General features: G+C 40.7%; 1 protein-coding gene across 1 annotated transcript in view; it reads left to right on the top strand.

The window, feature by feature from the left end:
- C3H16orf52 (chromosome 3 C16orf52 homolog) overlaps window positions 1-20,874 on the top strand; it is a 68,284-nt gene that overhangs the window by 36,982 nt on the left and 10,428 nt on the right. The window lies entirely within an intron of this gene.

Below are 20,874 nucleotides of genomic sequence, written 5' to 3'. Positions count from 1 at the left end.
AAGTGTGGAAGGGAATTAGATAAGGGCTAAGCTTTGAAAAGGAGGAGTTCATCTTCTTTGGGAATTTTGTCAACTATACTTCAGTTTCTCAAAAAAAGGTAGTTCCTGGAGTTCCCATTGTGGCTCAGTGGTTAACAAATCCGACTAGGAACCATGAAGTTACGGGTTCGATCCCTGGCCTTGCTCAGTGGGTTAAGGATCTGGTGTTGCCGTGAGCTGTGGTGTAGGTTGCAGGCGCAGCTCGGATCCCGAGTTTCTGTTGCTATGGTGCAGGCCGGCAGCTTCAGAATGCTTCGGGAGCAGCCCTAGGAAGAAAAAAAAAAAAAGCTAGTTCCCTAGTGGCTCAGCAGATTAAGGATCCAGCATCGTCACTGCTATGGTTCAGGTCACTGCCTAGGCACAGGTTTGATCCGTGGTCCTGGAACTCCTACATGCCTCAGGCACGGCCAACAAAAAAAAAATTACAGTGTAAAAGTTATTATCATCAAGCTTTCAAAAGTTAAAAAAAAAAAAAACAGGTATATATAGTACAGTGTAATTTTGAAATAATACACTGAGCTTCAGAGAGGTTTTCAGGTCAAGAGGAGGGCAAGTGAGCTTGCTTCATTTGCATGACCTTGATTTTTTCCTTTAAGTGGGAAGGATGGTTATCTGCTCTGGGCAGGCATGGGAGAATCTGAGGAGTGTGGAAAGGTCCAAAACAGCTGCTGTGGGAGATGCAGGAGAATCGCCAAAGAGGAACTTAAGCCACGCTCAGCAGCATTAGGCTTCTATTAAGTCAGGTGGCATGACTGGTGGACCCAGTCAGCAGTTTTCTTGACAGTTTTCAAAGTAAGTAATAGTCCTAAAAATACATTTTTTTTCATCAGGACTCTGTCATCTGTAGATGACTTATACCTTTTTTGATGCTTTTAGCATGTCCCACTTCATGGAATAATGAACTTCAGAGATTTCCTATACAGGGTATTTTATAAGTATTTGAAATTTACCTGACTTTCAGCTCAAAAGATAGTTCCTTTGATTTGCTAGAATATACTTACATTCATTTTCTCCATACTCTTTGAGGTCTTATGGATTTTGATCACAGCTCATATGATGCTCACCACCATTTTACAGATTGCTCTTTCTAAGGCCAGCTCCATGGAGGGTGTTTATTTTCACCTGAGCACCAGAATTTACTCAAGTGAATGCAGGGCCCTGGCTTGGGGAAGAGGAAACCAGCCTGCTTAGCTTTCTCTAGATTTGGATAAGTAGGAGTCACTTGGAACTAAGCAGGAAGGAACACCCAGGCCTGCTGCTATTTATCCTATACATAGCTTTTTTTTGGTTTGTTTGTTTGTTTTTTATTTTTTTAGGCCTGTGTTCACAGTATGTGGAAGTTCCCAGACTAGGGGTCTAATTGGAGCTGTAGCTTCTGGCCTACACCACAGCTCATGGCAACGCAGGATCCAAGCCACGTCTGGGACTTACACCACAGCTCATGGCAAAGCCAGATCTGTAACACACTGAGCAAGGCTAGGGCTTGAATCCACATCCTCATGGATACTAGTTGAGTTCTTTACTGCTGAGCCATGATGGAAACTCCCTATACATATCTTAATAAATACTTTGAACAGCTGTGTGAGATAGGTAATAGAAGGTGTCCATTTATAAATCAGAAACAGGCTGAGATGCCTAGATGCCTAGGTTTGAGAAATTCTGAAATGTCGGTTGTCTAAAAATACTGTAGAAAGTAGTTATATAGAATACAATCCATTGAAGGAATACGTGATTGTTTAGTTACCTGTTCCCCAAGGCAGATAGCCAGGGGTGGGTGGTTTTTGTTTTTTTGTGGAGTTTTTTTGTATTGTTGAAACACCTTCTCGATAATAATAATTACTGATTTATTAAGTACTTCTGTGTGCCAAACATTGTTCTAAGTTTCTCACAAGATTAAACTCAGTTCATCTTCTATAGCCCTACAAGGTCAGTACTATTTGTTATCTGCGTTTTACAAATGAGGCACAGAAAGAATAAGTAACCTGAGGAAAGTTACAGAGCGAGTTAGTGATAGAGCCCAAGGCAGACTTGCTCGATAGCTTACTGTGCTCTTAAGCAATATGGTTTTGTGCCTTTCACTGGCCCTCGGGTTAAAGTGAGGATACCTTTTCAAACAGCTTGGCGAGTTATTCCTGCATTACCTGATGACATCATGTGTAATAGCAATAACATAACTAAGTGAAAGGAAAGAATCAGCTCTTCGATAGTCTCCAATACCAGTCAAGAGTCTAAGCATCTCTAGTTAATTCACTGTGTGAAGTTTAAATATGTGAGAAAAATACAACATGTGTTCTTGTGCCACTTCACCGAGTGGAAAAGGCAAAAGAAGAGCAATATTTGGACTAGATCTCCGTGATCCTTGAAAATAAAATGTATGGAGTTTTCTAATGTTGGCTGTGGGTATTGGTGGGTAGTAAAATATTTGGAAACTTATGAAAGTAAGTAGTTTCTGGAGCCTGAAAATAAAAAATTTGTCTACTCTTCACATTTCTTAAATTTAAAAGGATTTTAATTAGGGTTGTAAAATAATTGTTTTATGAGGAACATATTTCAGGTACTCAATAGCCGTATGTGGCTACTGGCTATCATATTAGTTCAGGCCTAAGCTGACCAACAGATTATTTATTTGGTAACATCTTAAGTCTTTTTGAATGAACCCAGCGTATCAATAGTTTGTTCTGATTTCTTTAATTCTTTTGGGAGGTTTTGTAAAGAACAATTTGAGTTAAGAAAAGTTCAAACAGCTGTATCATCACTATGTGAAAAAGAGGCAGCTGAAGGATGTGGAATTTGAGCGCACGGGAGAGCTAAAAGGACACTTGACCCCTGTTGGTGACTTTATTGCTCTATTTTTAAAGGACTGGCAAATACAGCTCTTGCTTTTTTAAATTTAACTTTAATAATACACTTGATAATCATATGATAGTTATGTTCTGTAAAGTCACTGTGAACCATGGATTAGTAAATAGTTATCCCCAGGGCTTAGGTTCCTGTGAGCTTGTGGTCACGTTTCATCAGCCAATCAATGCGTAACCTAGTTTTTATGTGTGTTTGTTTAAAGACACCTTAAGGAGTCAATGAATCAACAGCATATATTAATGTTACATGTTAACGTTGCATATTACTAATAGTATATAGTAATATAGTGCCAACAGCCCTGTAACTGGTTTCTGAATGAAGCTTATCTAACACATGTATTTTCTCTGAAAGGCACAGCACAGCCTTCCTGCACTTAGGAACACTAGACAGAACTTCAGCATTACACTTGGGACATTTTATTTATTTTTAGGTTTTTATTTTTTCTATTATACTTGATTTACATTGTTCTGTCAACTTCTGCTGTACAGCAAAGTGACCCAGTCTTTTACACACACACACACACACACACACACACACACACACACACACACATATTCTTTTCCTCACATTATCCTCCATCATGTGGCATATGGAAGGCCACATATCCCATGTGGCATATCCCAGGCTAGGGGTCATATCAGAGCTGTAGTTGCCGGCCTACACCACAGCTCAACACCGGATCCCTGACCCACTGAACAAGGCCAGGGATCAAACCCGCATCCTCGTGAATACTAATCAGATTTGTTCTGCTGCGCCACAGTGGGAACTCCCCCACTTGGGCCATTTTAAACAGCAAAATCACCAACAAAAAGCATAAAGATATAAAACACATGGCATAAAAAGGCCACAGAAGGACACTTGTTTTCTGTATGAGAGCTGAAACAAACCTGGTATGACTTCAGCCGGAAATGTGTGTCTGGTGACTCAGATTTTTTGCCACCCAGCATATGCCTTATGTCTTCAGATGACCACACAAGTACCACAGCTATTGATTTGAGGACTACAAATAAATTTTAATTGAGTGGGCATATTTGCAAGTATGAAAACTGCAAATAATGAAGATTGACTGTATATGAATGCATTCTGCATTTTAAAATGAAAAGTTAAAATATAGGACTTTCTTCCCCATCTCTAAATTTCCTACCCTCCTACTGCATCTTTCCTTTCCAGAAGTAAGCACTCACTTTCCTATACAGTTACGTATATGTGTGCCTACAGAAATACATATTTTTAAATCACTAGATCTCAAGATACATGCTGTTTTGCAGTTTGCTTTTTTCTCATGATGTCTTAGAAGTCCTTCCACATCAGTATACCCAGAATTCTCATGTCTTTTCAGTATCCTGTGGTGTGTATGCACCATAATTTATTTAACCATTCATCTATTGATATGCATGTAGGTTTTTTTCACTATTGTAAATAATACTATAGTGAACATCTTTGTGCCTCTTTCTTTATCTGTATGTGCAGGGTTTTTTTCTGGATTACATACATAAAAATGAAATCACTGGGTAGAAGAATATATGCAGTTTAAATGTTGTTAGAAAAGCAGTTATGTCACTGGGAAGATGACACGGAGTTGGAGTTAGAACTGCAGATGGTATTCGAGGGTTAGTACTTGTGAAAGATAGGGGACAGAAGCTAAAGGAGAGGAAAAATGGTCAGATAACAGATCTATCAGAGTCTCAGCACTCTGAAGTAAAGATTGCCTCTAGAGGAATAGTCTGGTGTTGGTAGACATGGCTAGGTCCTAGAACTCCTTCATGCTCAGTTATTGACCAGAGGCTGTCTGAGGGAAAAAAAAAAAAAAAAAAAAGTGGCTTATCTTGAAAAATGAGGTGAATCTCAAAGGTGCGAACAGCTGTAGGCTAATTGCATGTTTGAGTTTAACTGCAAGGTGTCTTCAGAGGAGATCTGAGCAGTGTCTTTCCAAAGCAACCTCTACAGTATAGTATAGCATATGGATAGTAACAGAGTCTAGAGCCAGACTTTGTAGGTTCAGCATCTTTGTGTGTGATTTTACTCAACATCTCTGTGTCTTGGTTTTTTCATCTATAAACTGGAGAAATAATAGTACCTACCTCATAGTGTTGTAAAGAGATGAAATGAGCTGGTTTATCTTAAGCACTTAGAATAGTATCTGGGACATGTTAGCACTACATAAGCATTAACTGACATTGATATTAGTACCTCATTTTGCTCTCCCAAAAGGCTGTGCCAGTTTCCTTTACACTATCCCAACAATGTGTAAAATAGTATTCATTTTTCCATTCCTTTTCAATTGCTGGATAGTAAAAATCTTCTTAGTTTTTGCCAACTTAAGGACCAGAACCTAGTAAAACATAGTATTTTGTCTTAATTTGTATTTCTTTTTTATTAAGTCGAACGTCTTTTCATATTATTGGCCACTTAAACTTCATCTTCAGTTTGTATACTTGAGGTTTTTTGTTTTTCCTCATTGACTTCTAGTACCTACTCTTATATTCCAGATATTAATCTGTTAGTTGCAAATATTTTCTCCCAGCCTCCTATTGGTTTTCAAATTTATTTTCTAATATTGTTTACGGTTTCTTTTATCATGAAGAATATTTTCCTGTTATGATTTTAATTTTTATATTCATCTGCTATCTTATTTTGGTGAATAGTATTAAGTAAGAATCTATCATTTTGGTGAATAGTATTAAGTAAGAATCTATCTTAATTCCTTTCTAGATGGTAAACCAATTGTCTAAAACAGTTGACTAAATAATTCATTATTTCCATTGGTTTCTAATGCTATATATATTTGGCCTGTTGAGGTATGTTTACTTCTGTTTTCTTGATTGATTATTTTGTGGCTAGAGAGTTTACCTTGGCAAGAAAGCACTCTGTGGAAGTACATTCAAACATTTTAATTTTGGAAGTTAAAAGGAAAACCCCTCTTAAGCTACAGTAAGTGAAATGAATTGATTTGGATTCTGCTTGGTTGCTTCTGTCAGCATTCTACCTCTTAGTCTTTAAACAGCATACTTGATTAGCTGTTTCTCTAGCACCAGAAACTTTACTTGGTGGATTAAAATACAAAGCTCCAGGAGTTCCTGTTGTGGTGCAGCAGAAATGAATCCTACTAGGAACCATGAGGTTGTGGGTTCGATCCCTGGCCTTGCTCAGTGGGTTAAGGATCCGGTGTTGCTGTGAGCTGTGGTGTAGGTCGCAGATATGGCTCAGATCTGGCATTGCTGTGGCTGTGGTGTAGGCCGGCACCATAGCCTGGGAACCTCCATATGCCGCAGGTACAGCCCTAAAAAGACAAAAAAAAAAAAAAGTGAAGCTCCAAAAGAAAATAGTTCGGGTGTTTCAGACACATCTTTCTTGGAGGTCCCACTGTGGCTCAGTGGGTTTTGAACCTGACTAGTATCCATGAGGATGTGGGTTCAATCCCTGGCCTTACTCAGTGGGTTAAGGATCAACATTGCCATGAACCGTGGCATGTGTCACAGGCATGGCTTAAATCTGGCCTTGCTGTGGCTGTGGTGTAGGCTGGCAGCTACAGCTTTGATTCCACCCCTAGCCTGGGAATTTCCATATGCCGCAAGTGTGGCCCTAAAAAGACAAAAAAGGGAAACAAACAAAAAACCCTTTCTTGCTAAATGCAATTGAATGTTGCTCTTTAGTTCTGATCATCTCTCTGACTAGAAGCAAATATGTCTAGAGCAGGAGTTCTCAAAATATCTGGGATAAAATATCTGTAGCTCAAATGACAGACAAATAGCTAATTTGTTTAATATTTGAAAGCTCTTACACTTTAGTAAGGGAAATGCAGTATTATTACACCTGCCTTTCCCCCCATGAGGGATATGTTCCAAGACCCCCAGTGAGTGCCTGAAACTGCAGATAGTACCCAGCCCTATAATACATACAAACCTATAATACATACATATCTATAAAAAGGTTTAATTTGTAAATTAGGCATAGTGAGATATTAAAAAACAATAGCTAAAATAAAGAGAACAATTATAACAATATATTGAATAAAAGTTATGTGAATGGAATGTGATCTCTCCCTCTTTATTTTTTTACTTTTATATTTTTTTAGGACTGCAGGTCAGACATATGGAAGTTCCCAGGCTAGGGGTCAAGTCAGAGCTACAGCTGCCAGCCTATGCCACAGCCACAGCAATGCCAGATTCGAGCCACATCTGCAACCTACACCACAGCTCACGGCAATGCTGGATCCTTAACCCACGGAGTGAGGCCAGGGATCAAACCCGCAACTTCATTGGATACTGGTTGGGTTCGTTTCCACTGAGCCACAATGGGAACTCGATCTCTATTTTTCTATCCAATCCTGTTGCTAAAGGTGTGTGATCATCCTTTACTTGCAGTAAATTGCTTGATATCATTTGTTTCAGGAGATCCTTTGCTGAAGTTTTCATATAGGCTCAGTGCCTTCTAGTGTAACACATTGCTGTCAATTAGCATGTCTTCCACTCATGAATTTAATGCCTTTTCTATATTAACCAAATACTTATCACACATTGGCCATAACTTTTGCACTTTGAGGTACAACAGCAAAATTAGCACTAGTTTATTTTTCCGTGTTCACAGTTTCATGGTTAGAAGATTCATTCTTATCATAGATCTTAGCAACCTCAGCATATGATTTTTTTCTTACTAAGTTGAAAATTTTCCCCTTTCATTTAAAGGAAGCACTTTACAGTTTCACTTTGGCATATCTGAACTGTCAGCATTACTGCTCTTAATAATGACCCCTAAGTAAAATAAGGTTTCCTTGAGCCAAGCAGTGCAATACTGAGACAATCCATTGGATAACTGAGATGACCAGTAAGTGCCTAACAGACAGTATCCCTTACAGCGTGGATTCACTGGACAATGGGGTGATTCATGTCCTAGGCAGGCCAGAGCCAGATGACACAAGATTTCATTTCTGGAATTTTCCATTTAATATTTTTGGACCATCGTTCACTGTGGGTAACAAACTGCAGAAAGCAAAACTGTGGATAAAGGGGGAATGCTGTGCTCTATCCAAGAAGAGGAAGAGAGAAAGGGACATGAAGAATACTTGCCATTTGCAGCAATGTGGATAGACCTAGAGATTATCGTACTAAGCCAGACTATATTTAATATCCTGTGATAGACCATAATGGAAAAGAATAGGAAAAAGTATATGTGTTTGTGTGTGTGTATGTAACTGAGTCACTTTGCTGTATGGCAGAAATTAACACCATGTTGTAAATTACATGATTAGAATAAATTTTTTTAAATATTTGAAGAATAGCCAGAATCTCTCCAGATTTGATGAAAACCTTTAATCTGCACATTGAATAATCTCAACCAATTCCAAATAGGATAGATTCAAAGCAATCTACACCAAGACACATCCTAGTCAGTAAAAAACAGACATTAAGAGAATCTTGAGAACAGCAGGAAGAAAGTGAATCCTCACCCACAAGGGATCCTCAATACCATTAGCAACCAACTTCTCCTCAGAAACCATGAGACCAGAAATCCATGAGATGATATATTCAAAATGCTGCAAGAAACAGACCATCAACTAAGAATTCTGCAAAATTGTCCTTCAAAAACAAAGGAAGAAATAAGACATTCTGAAATAAACAGAAACTGAGAAAATCCATCACTAGCAGACCTGTCCTCTAAGAAATACTGAAAGGAGTCTTCAAACTGAACTAAAAGGGCAGTAGGCAGTGTTTTGAATCCACATGAAGAAATAGAGCAGCAGTAAAGTTAACTGTAAAGGTGAATATAAAAGTCGGTATAGCCTTTTTTTTTTTTTAATGTGCTTAACATTTGTTCCTGTTTTGTTTTGTGTTTTTGTATAGCTGGTTTACAGTATTCTGTCAATTTTCTACAGTACAGCATGGTGGCGCAGTTACACATACATGTATACATTCTTTTTTCTCACATTATCAGGCTCCATCATAAGTGACCAGACATAGTTCCCAGTGCTACACAACAAGATCTCATTCCTAATCCATTCCAAAGGCAATAGTCTGCATCTATGAACCCCAAGCACCCCATCCCACCCCGCACTCCCCCCATGGCAACCACAAGTCTCAGTATAGCTTTTTGCTGTAACTTTATATATTATAAGCCAGTCAACACAGTTTTATAATTACTGTTTATTTTTTGAATGGTAGTAGTACAAAAAAAGGGGAGGGAATTGAGGGATATTGGAGCAGAGTTTTGGTTTACTGTTGAAACTAAGTTGGTAAACCTAAGCTGTTGGGTTTCTTCTAAAATAAAATCCACCCTTTCAGCCCACTCTCACCACTGCTGTTCAGCATGGTATTGGAAGTCCTAGCCACAGCAATTAGACAAACAAAAGAAATAAAAGGCATCCAGATAGGAAGAGAAGAGATAAAACTGTCACTGTATGCAGACGACATGATACTATACATAGAAAACCCTAAGGACTCAACTCAGAAACTAGTTGAACTGATCAGCAAATTCAGCCAAGTAGCAGGATATAACATTAACATTCAGAAATCAGTCACATTTCTGTATACTAACAATGAAATATTAGAAAAGGAATACAGAAATACAATACCCTTTAAAATTGTACCCCAAAAAATCAAATACCTGGGAATATACCTGACCAAGGAGGTAAAGAACTTATATGCCAAGAACTATAAAACATTAATCAAGGAAATTAAAGATGTAAAGAAATGGAAAGATATTCCATGTTCCTTGGTTGGAAAAATTAAGATTGTAAAAATGGCCACACTACCCAAAGCAATCTACAGATTCAATGCAATTCCTAGCAAATTACCCATAACATTTTTCACAGAAGTAAAACAAACAATCCAAAAATGTATATGGAACCACAAAAAAACCAGAGTCACCAAAGCAATCCTGAAAAACAAAAACCAAGCAGGAGGCATAACTCCTCCAGACTTCAAGCAATGTTGCAAAGCCACAGTCATCAAGACAGTGTGGTACTGGTACCAGAATAGACCAATGGAACAGAATAGAGAATGCAGAAATAAACCCTGACACCTATGGTCCATTAATCTTTGACAAAGGAGGCAAGAACATAAAATGGGAAAAAGATAGTTTATTCAGCAAGATTGCTGGGAAACCTGGACAGCTGCGTGCAAATCAATGAAACTATAACACACCCTCACACCATGCACGAAAATAAACTCAAAATGGCTTAAAGACTTAAATATAAGAAAGATACCATCAAACTCCTGGAAGAGAACATAGGCAAAACATTCTCTGACATAAACCTTTTGAATATTTTCTCAGTTCAGTCTCCCAAAGCAACAGAAATAAAGGCAAAAATATAAACCAGTGGGACCTAATCAAACTGATAAGCTTTTGCACAGCAAAAGAAACCAAAAAGAAAAAAAGACAACTTACAGAATGGGAGAAAATAGTTTCAAATGATGCAACTGACAAGTGCTTAATCTGTAGAATATACAAGCAATTTATACAACTCAACAGCAAAAAAGCCAACAACCCAATGGAAAAATGGGTGAAGGACCTGAATAGACATTTCTCCAAGAGATACAGATGGCCAACAAGCCATGAAAAAATGCTCAACATCCCTGATTATTAAATGCAAATCAGGAGTTCCCGTCGTGGCACAGTGGTTAACGAATCCGACTAGGAACCATGAGGTTGCGGGTTCGGTCCCTGCTCTTGCTCAGTGGGTTAACGATCCGGCGTTGCCGTGAACCTACTGTGGTGTAGGTTGCAGACGCGGCTCGGATCTAGCGTTGCTGTGGCTCTGGCGTAGGCTGGAGACTACAGCTCCGATTGGACCCCTAGCCTGGGAACCTCCATATGCCGCAGGAGCAGCCCAAGAAATAGCAAAAAGGCAAAAAAAAAAAAAAAAGAAGAAGAAGAAATGCAAATCAGAACTACCATGAGATACCACCTCACACCAGTCAGAATGGCCCTCATTAGTAAGTCCACAAATAACAAGTGCTAGAGCAGGTGTGGAGAAAAGGGAACCCTCCTGCAGTCTTGGTGGGAATGTAAGCTGGTACAGCCACTATGGAGAACAGTATGGAGGTACCTTAGAAATCTATACGTAGAACTACCATATGATCCAGCAATCCCACCTTGGGCATATATCTGGACAAAACTTTCCTTAAAAACGACACATGCACCCACATGTTCATTGCAGTTCTGTTCACAGTAGCCAAGAACTGGAAACAACCCAAACTCCATTGACAGATGATTGGATTAGGAGGATGTGGTATATATATATACACAATGGAATACTACTCGGCCATAAAAAAGAACGAAATAATGCTATTTGCATCAACATGGCTGGATCTAGAGACTCTCATACTGAGTGAAATAAGTCAGAAAGAGAAAGACAAATACCATATTACATCACTTATATCTGGTATCTAATATACAGCACAAATGAACCTTTCCACAGAAAAGAAAATCATGGACTTGGAGAATAGACTCATGGTTGCCCCGGCGGGGGCGGGGGGGGTGGATCGGGAGCTTGGGGTCAACAGATGCAAACTATTGCTCATGGAATGGATTTACAATGAGATCCTGCTGGGTAGCACTGAAAATTATGACTAGATACTTACAATGCAGCACGACAATGGGAGAAAAAATTATGTATACATGTATGTATAACTGGGTTCCCATTTTGTACACTGGGGGAAAAATGTATTGAGGGAAATAACAATAAAAAAATTTTTTTAGTTAAAAAAACATAAAATCCACCCTTTTAAAGTGCACAATTCTGGAGTTCCTGTCATGGCGCAGCAGAAACAAATTCAACTAGGAACCATGAGGCTGCAGATTCAATCCCTGGCCTCACTCAGTGGGTTAACAATGGCATTGGTGTTAACTGTGGAGTAGGTCACAGATGCGGCTCTGAGCGCCCCCCCCCAAAAAAAAGGCAAATAAATAAAGTGCACAATTCAGTTACTTTTTAGTATATTCACAATGTTGCACAGCCATCGCCAATATCTAGTTCTAGAGTATTTGCGTCAGCCTGGGAAAAACCTGACTTCCCCATTCCTCCTCCCCATCCCCTGGCATTCACTAATCTTTCTGCCTCTTTGGATTTACCTATTCTTTATATTTCATATAAATGGAATAATGCAGTAGGTTGCCTTTCATGTCTGATTTCTTTCACTTAACGTAGGGTTCATCCACGTTGTAGTTTGTAGCAGTACTTCTTTTTTTTTTTTTTTTTTTTTTTGCCTTTTTGCTATTTCTTGGGCCGCTCCTGCAGCATATGGAGGTTCCCAGGCTAGGGGTTGAATCAGAGCTGCAGCCACCGGCCTATGCCAGAGCTACAGCAACGCTGGATCCGAGCCGCATCTGCAACCTACACCACAGCTCACGGCAACGCCGGATCGTTAACCCACTGAGCAAGGGCAGGGACCGAACCCGCAACCTCATGGTTCCTAGTCGGATTCGTTAACCACTGTGCCACGACAGGAACTCCAGTACTTCTTTTTTAAAGTGTTCTGAATCATATTCTTTGTTTTGTTTTGTTTTGTTTTTTTGTCTTCTCTAGGGCCGCACGTGCGGCATCTGAAGGTTCCCAGGCTAGGGGTCGAATTGGAGCTGTAGCTGCCGGCCTACACCAGAGCCACAGCAACTCAGGATCCGAGCCGTGTCCGCGACCTACACCACAGCTCACCAGCAATGCTGGATCCTTCACCCACTGAGCAAGGCCAGGGATCAAACCTGCAATCTCATGGTTCCTAGTCGGGATCGTTAACCACTGAGCCATGACAGAAACTCCCTGAATAATATTCTGTTGTATGAATTTTGTTTATCAGTTGATGTACATTTGGATTGTTGAGTGATGCTGCTATGAACATTCACGTACAAGTTTTGGTGTAAACATGTGTTCTAATTCCCGCTGAGTACACTTCAGTTCTGACAGTAACTACCTAGAGGTAGCACAGATCCCACAAGTTAAGGGCTTGTGCTCTACAGGACTCCCGCCAATTCAGACACTACCCTAAGATTTGAGGCAGGGTGGGGAGCCAATTCTGACCTACTGGCTACAAATTTGGGATTTCTGACGACCCCCTCAAGGTTCAATAAAGAGACAGTTATGGTGCTTTGATAGAAGCCGTGGAAGCATAGAGGAACAATCAGCCTAGAATAGGAATGTATGAACTTGTCAAGGAAGACTTCCCAGAACTGACTTATAAGCTGCAACTGGAGTTTTAGAGTTGTAGTTAGTAGCCAGGAAAAGAAGTTTGGAAGAGTAGTTTAGGCAGAGAAAACAGTATTTTTGAAGGCCTGCACTGTGTGTATATATGTTAGAGATGATATTTAAGAATTAATTTAAGGAGTTTCCGTCTTGGCTGAGCAGTAACAAACCTGACTAGTATTTATAAGGATGCAGGTTTGATCCCTGGCCTCGCTCAGCAGCTTAAGGATCCAGTGTTGCCATGAGCTGTGGTGTAGGTCGTATGGATGCAGTTTAGATTTGGCGTTGCTATGGCTATGGTGTAGGCCGGGAGCTACAGCTCTGATTTGACCCTTAGCTTGGAAACTTCCAAATGCTGTGAGTGCAGCCCTAAAAAGACAAAAAAAAAAAAAAAAAAAAAAAGAATTTGAGCATCAAACTATTACATTTAGAAAGGATGGACAATGAGGTCCTACTATGCAGCACAGGGAACTGTATCCAATCTCCTGGGATAAACCATAATGGAATGAATGAAATATCTTTAAAAAAGAATGTATGGAAGTTCCCGCTGTGATGCGCCAGGTTAAAGGTTTTCTCTGCAGTTATCTCTGCAGTGGCTCAGGTCACTGCTGAGGTGCAGGTTTGATCCCTAGTCTAGGAACTTTGTCCTGGGTGGGGCCAAAAAAAAAAAAAGAATGTGTATATAACCAAGTCACTTTGCTGTACAACAGAAATTAGTACAACATTGTAAATCAACTATAATTTAAACAACAATTTGAGCATCAAATCTGAAAACAAAAAAAGTAATATCATCTAGACTTTTGTAGGCTGTTTGGACTTACAGCAGAGAGAGGGTGAAAGAAGAAAAACCAGATTCAACAAAGATCCCTAAAGAATACCAAATTTTAATGCATGGCAGAAAAAAAAAGTGTCTGTGGAGAAAAGAAAACAGAGAAGGAAAAACTAAAGAGGCATGAGGAAAATAAATAGAACATAGAGTCACCAAAACCAAAGGAAATGTATTTGAAGCAGCTATATCAGATGTTGCTAAAATGTTAAGAAAGGGACTTGGAAATATCCTTTGGAGTCAGCAGCGTGGGATGAATGAGCCCAGCAAGAGCTGTGTCAGTGGGGTGGCTGGGGCAGAAGCCAAATTGCAGTAGATTAAAGAGGGAATGAGACCCTGGGAAGTGGAGACAGGGACAGAAACTAGACAAGGTTGGGGGACAAAGGCTGCTAGGCAGGGCAGACAGAAACACGAGTCGATAGCAGAGGATGGCTCGTTTTATGATAGAGGGGACTTAAGCACATCCAAATAATCCTGCATTCCAGGAGAGAAAGAAAATAAGTTGGGCAAGCTCGCAAAGCAAGAGAGAGAATGGGATCCAAAACAAAGTGATAACGATCCGTAGGATGAAAGACTAAATTATGTGCAGATCAATTCCTAAGTGTTGGTGGTGAACCGTTGAGTTGCTCTCCGATGGCCTTTATCTTTTCTGAAACGTAGTAGACACGGGCACCTACTGAAGTGATAGAGGCCGTGGTTGGTTCTCCTATGGAAGGATAGAGCCGCAGACCTGGAGTGGCCACGGCAGAGCATGGGGGAGCCCTGAACTAGGGAAATCCAGTTTCCGGATAGTAGTGATGGTCCCGAGATAGAACCCTAGGAATGTGTAGTGGCACCCCTCTGCTCCAAGATAGGATTTTCTTCATCCGCATTCAACATCCCTAGAGGTAAGTGCCAGAAGGACAAAACACGTTGCATCAGGTTTAGGGGTTTTGCCAGGTGGCTACGGTGAAAGGATAGAAGTGAGGTGGTACCATCATGGATCAAGGACTTTAGGCCAGATAAGGAAAGAAGTAAAGACATTAGAAAAATGATAGAGGGGGAGAAAAGAGGGTCTAGTGACGGGAAGTGCCAGGGAGGTTTAAGAACAGGTAGAAGTAACAGGAAGGGATGTGCTGTTACTATAGCGGACACTAGTGACTGGCCTGATAAACCTGTTATGTGACTCAGATTTTCAGACACTGCCTAGTATGGTTTATTAAGGGTCCTTGTTTTACTTGTCTACTATTTTTGGCCAGTTCACTTTTTTTGGTCTTTTTAGAGCTGCCCCCGCAGCATATGGAAGTTCCCAGGCTAGGGGTTGAATCAGAGCTGTAGCTTCTGGCCACAGCCACAGCAACGCCAGATCCAAGCCACATCTTGGACCTACAAATGCTCTTGGGAAGGGCAACATGTGAAGCCTTTATCAACCATTAAAACATTTGTGGGAAAGTGTTTGGTCTGTATACCATTAAGGTATGGCAGATACACATCTGCCAAGATCACATTTTTAAATCCCCAGGGAGAAAGGCGAGTAAGAAGAGATCCACCTCAGTGGTAGAGACAGGGCGAGCCAGTTCACAGGCCCTGCAGCTGACAAGAAGTGCCCCATGAGTACATGAGAAGAGAACATGAGTAGAAAGAAAATTTGAGGGGGAGATGGGAGAAGGCAATAGCATATGTGAACTTCACCATTTTGCTCCAGTTCAACCCTATATTGGAAAATCCTCTCTGTGGCCCGTTGAGCGAGCACTTCCTGCACATGATTTGCACTGACAGACTGGTGGGTATGTATGCCTTTCTGATTTGCAATCCCTGTGTTTGAGATTTTCAGCTTTTACATGTGGTGATGACGTGCCTCGTAATCATTCTTATTGTGGCAGCAGACATGCTCAGGCGGGCTGTGTTAAATCATTTCAACAGTGTCTGGATCTGTAGATGATGGGTGTCAAAAGCCTCTTTAGTTAAGATACCCCACTTGGCAGTGAAAGACTCATCATGACTTCCTTTTGTGTGTTATGATACACAGGTGAGATACTAAGAGGCATGTGAGACGCTGTAGTTCCTAGTTTGGTTTCCTTTTTCTCCTTGTGTGCAGCTCTTTTATTTGACTGGATTGGTTACCTAGGAAACAGCTGCAGGGTAAAGATGGATTGGCTGTTTGGGGAATGGAATTACAGGCCCCTTCCAGAAGCAAAAGACCTGTTGGATAAAACAAAAATTAATGAATGGCTGAGTTTATGCTTAGTTTAGTATACTTCAAGAAATCACCCTGAGACAGTTCTATAGGAGAACCTAGTTAATGCATTGTGGTTTTTAAATGAGCTTTTTTTAATTCATTTAAATTCACCAAATGTTTATTAATCCCTGCCTTGTGCCCATTGCTGCAGGCCAGTCTGGGGGTTTCCAATGAAGTAGACAGTGCAGTTCCCTCCTGAAAAGCTCATTTTCTGTTTGGAGTTAAAAGGAGCTACCTTAAAATCAAGTGCACGATTGTGTGATTCAGTCTAAATGTGTTCAGAGAATTTGGAGAACATAAAAGATCTTGGCTGGTGAGTGATGGATTTGAATCTACAGGCAGGAGCTAATTCTCGGAGGCAAAAGATGAAATTTAAAGACCTGGTGAAAGTTTGGTTAGTAACAGTTAGCTGAATTTACAAGATTCAATAGTAGCAGCACAGGAGCTCCCATTGTAGCTCAGCAGGTTAAGGACTTGACATTGTCTCTGTACAGATTTAGGTTCAATCCCTGGTTTTCTTAGTGGGTTAAGGATCTAGCGTTGCCGCACACTGTGGTGTAAGTTGCAGATGCAGCTCCAATTCGACCCCTAGCCTGGGAACTTCCATATGCTGCAGGTGTGACTACAAAAAGAAAAAAAAAAAAAAAAAATAGTAGCAGCACAGTTACCCCTGCAGATCTTTACACTCGGACAACTTGTGGTTTGAAATATGTGATTCTGATATAAATTATATTGCCCTAGAACCTTACTCAAGAAAGTGAATTTTAGCAACAGTGTGACCAACCACTGTTTGCACCAGCCCTTGCATAATTTATTTAAGAAAAGTCTATTTTCACTGAAAGTGTGACAGTCTTGGAGTCTCAGACCACTACAAAAATGTGAGCGCATAAGAGACACTCAATAAAATGTTTGTGAATTGATTGTTTTATATATGGTACAGCTTACTGTTGTTAGCATTAGCTTTCCTTTCTTCCAGAACATAGCTCTTGGTCTTGACTTGTGGTGATATAGACCTTAGTAAATACAGGAACATAACTCTTCTTTTAAAGCTGAACATCTGTCAGGTTATTTCCATTTGGTTTGTAGAAAGTATGTCTATAATTTTCATTTTCTTACTTGTTCTCTTTGTATTCACTTGGTGTGGTATGCCGGTCAGGAGAGGAGGAAAAAATAATCCTGTTCAGAAAGATTAACAACCGACAGGCACAGGAAGTTAAATTTGACCCCTAATGCTCCCTGCCATATCCTTAAATGGATAGTAAAGAAGCAACATAAGGATACTCAAATATTTTGAAGGAGAGATGTTTTAGTTATGACTTACTGAACCTACAGCTTCAAATATTTGCCAGCAAATAAAATAGTTGTTAAATGTTAATCTCAGTCCACCAACTATATAGAATTACCAATGAAACTTTCTTTCTTTTTTTTTTTTTTAGGGACCCTCAGGTTCCCATGCCAGGGGTCCAATCAGAGCTGTAGCCGCCAAACCACATCTGCGACTTACACCACAGCTCACAGCAGTGCTGGCTCTTTAACGCACTGAGCGAGGCCAGGGATTGAACCTGCATCCTCATGGTTACTAGTCTCATTTGTTTCCACTGAGCCACAATGGGAACTCCTGGAACTTTCTTTGTATTTTAAATGAAGTTGTGAAGAAAGTTGTTGCTATCATCAGAATCCATAACTTTGCTAGCGGGTCTTTCATTGCCTATTCTTACAGTAAGTTTAGCGTTTACAAATGGGTAGTGACTGCAGAGGGTAATTTGCTTCTAATGAATTTTTTTTCTTTCAGTTATTGTATTTTGCATCTTTTCTTGTTTAAATTTTATATCTTGTATCGCTTTGGTCAGTGTTTCCTGTAAGTTATCCATCTTTGCCTCCAGTTTATTTCCAATGTCTTGCATCATCTTCAGCATCAACAATCTAAAGTCTTTTTCCTGGAGGCTGAGAATCTCCTGATCACTTAGCTGATTTTCTGGGGTTTTTCCTTTCTCCCCCATCTGGGTTATAGTTCTCCATCTTTTCATTTTTATAGGTTTTTGGTGTGGTGACCTTTTTACAGATAATAGAGTTGTAGCCTCTCTTACTTCTGGGGGCAGCCCCCCTTGTGGCTCAAGTTGGTTGGGGGCTTGCTTTAGCTTCCTGATGGGAGGGACTGATGCCTGTCCACTGGCAGGTGGGGCTGTTTCCTATCCCTCTGGTGGGTAGGGCTTTGTCTCTGGTGAGATTAGAGGGGGACGGGTCTAAAGGCAGCCTGTTTACTGATGGGCGGGGCTGTGATCCCACCGGGATTGTTGTTTGCCCTGGGGAGGTTCAGCGCTGATGGGCGGGGCCAGATTTCCCCCAAATGGCCACCTCCAGAGGAAGGCAGGCTGCTGAATATTCCCCAGAGCTTTGCTTCCAATGTCCTTCCCCCAAAACTACACTCACCCCTGTTTTCCTAGAAGGTCCTCCAAGAACTGCAGTCAGGTTTGACCCAGATTCCTATGGAGACTTTGCTTTGCCCTGGGACCCAGAGCACATGAAAGTCTGTGTGCGCCTTTTAAGAATGGGGTTCCGTCTCCCCCAGTCCCATGGAGCTCCTGCACACAAGCCCCACTGGCCTTCAATGCCTTATGCTCTGGGGCTCTTTCTCCCAGTGCCAGATCCCCACACATGGGAGTTTGATGTGTGGCTCAGAACTCTCACTCCTGTAGGGGAGTCTCTGTGAACCAGTTACTTTCCAGTCTGTGGGGCTTCTCACTCGGGAGGTATGGGGTTGCTTATATCACGTAGTCACCCCTCCTACCTCTTGTGGTGGCCTCCTCTTTGTCTTCTGGAGTAGGATATCTTTTTGAAAGTTTCCGGTCCATTTGGTTGAAGATTGCTCAGCATTTGGTTGTAAATTTTGTTGTTTTTAGGAGAGAAGTTGAGCTCCAGTCCTTCTCTTCTGCCATCTTAATCCCATCTCTACGGAGGGTAATTTGTTAGAGGTTTTTTGCTGAGTGATCAGGAGTGGTTTCCTGTTAGGGGTTCTTGAGCACTACTGTAAACGTCTTCTTTATTTCTAAAATTACAATAAAATGTCTTATCCTAATAAGACACACCCTCTCCCCCAAGTTTTCCTTTCAAGCAAACTTTTTAGTGTTTCCTTTGAAGAACAAGTATGCAGCTCCCTGGTACCTACTTACTCCTGTCCCCTCCCCGTTTCTGATTTCAAACGGTTACACAATACTTCAAAAAATTAGTGATTGTCAGAAACTTTGAACTGCTTGACTTCTCTTGGGCCTATAAAGTCACTCCACTCCAAACAGCAGCCAGGAGGAGGGTCAGGGTGGTATTACTGTGAAGGTTTGCCCACTTTCCCTCTGTCACCCCTCATCTGCCTCCATCCTGCTGGAGGTGATCTCATAATTGTGATACTATTTGCACCCAGGTGGAGATGACGAGAAGGGCCTGTTAGATGATTTGAGAGAAAAGGGTACAACTGGTTTAGTGTCTTTCGCTCTTTTGAAAGTGTTAAGAGTTAGCATTAGAAAAAAAAAAAAAGACACCTCAGTTTTGAGAAAATAACTGATTTTTCTGTTTTCTTTAAACACATTGATTATTTTGCAGGAAACCCCCCTCCCTCCGACAGCCCCGCCTACCCACCTATACATCTGTCAGCTCCAGCCCGCATCTGTCTTCTCCCACCACAGGCAGCTTCCCGAAATGCCTTGGGAATTTTATTGACTGTCCTCAAAACAGGCGCTTGTGCATGGCAAGTGCTGTGATTTTGAGGTTAATGTCTTTTTGTTGTAGTTGTTGTTGTTCAGATGAGAAGATAAGACCACAAAAGATGGGAGAAACCTATTATGTTTTCAGTGGCTCCAGAAATTTGTTTTCTTATACTTTAGGCAGCTGTTTTCCCATTTGCGGTTGCTCTTAAAGGGGGAAACAAGCAACTTTTACTCAAAAGTAACATTCTAATTGTTCTTCTAGTGGGGAACAGGATGAAATACTCTTTCATTTTCCTTATCTGGGTTTCTGTAAATTAATTCACTCCAAATTTGATAGAAGGTTTCCTTGGGTTTGACATGAGAACATGTTTGTGTAAAAGTAGCTCTTGATGTTTAGCAGAAACCACTTTCATGTTATTTAAATTGGAAATGGGAGAGGGGGCGCTTTAAAAATCAGCACTAATGCTTTTATGCACCTCTACTGAAGCATGCTAGTAATGATTTGGCAACACGAACACTTGTACATTGTGCAAAAATTGTTGAACTCATGAAATGAGGTGAACCTCCTAGTTTTTCCAGCATCTTCTTGAATTTAATGGAAAAGTACTTATATTGTAATATTCTTAAACCTTTTAAGTTTAATAAAATATAGTGGTTCTAATATTTAATTTGCTTACTTTTATTTATACATTACACTTAGACACTTTTCAGTTATTTAAAATGTGTGTTTTGGAGTGCCTGTCGTAGCTCGATGGAAACGAATCTGACTAGCATCCGTGAGGACGCATGTTCCATCCCTGGCCCCGCTCAGTGGATTAAAGATCCGGTGTAGCCATGAGCTGTGGTGTAGGTCACAGACACGGCTCAGATGCTGTGTTGCTGTGTCTGTGGTGTAGGCCGGCGGCTACAGCCCTAATTTGACCCCTAGCCTGGGAACCTCCATATGCCACAGGTGCGGCCCCAAAAAGACCAAAAAAAGGGTGGGGTGGGGGGGTTCGCCTCAGCCAAAATAAAATAGCATACTTGAGTCTTAGATCTGAGAGTAGAGAAGTTTCAGTTC

This window comes from Sus scrofa, chromosome 3 (genome assembly GCF_000003025.6).
Source record: "Sus scrofa isolate TJ Tabasco breed Duroc chromosome 3, Sscrofa11.1, whole genome shotgun sequence".
Lineage (NCBI taxonomy): Eukaryota > Metazoa > Chordata > Mammalia > Artiodactyla > Suidae > Sus > Sus scrofa.
This window is presented reverse-complemented; position numbering and strand designations above follow the sequence as displayed.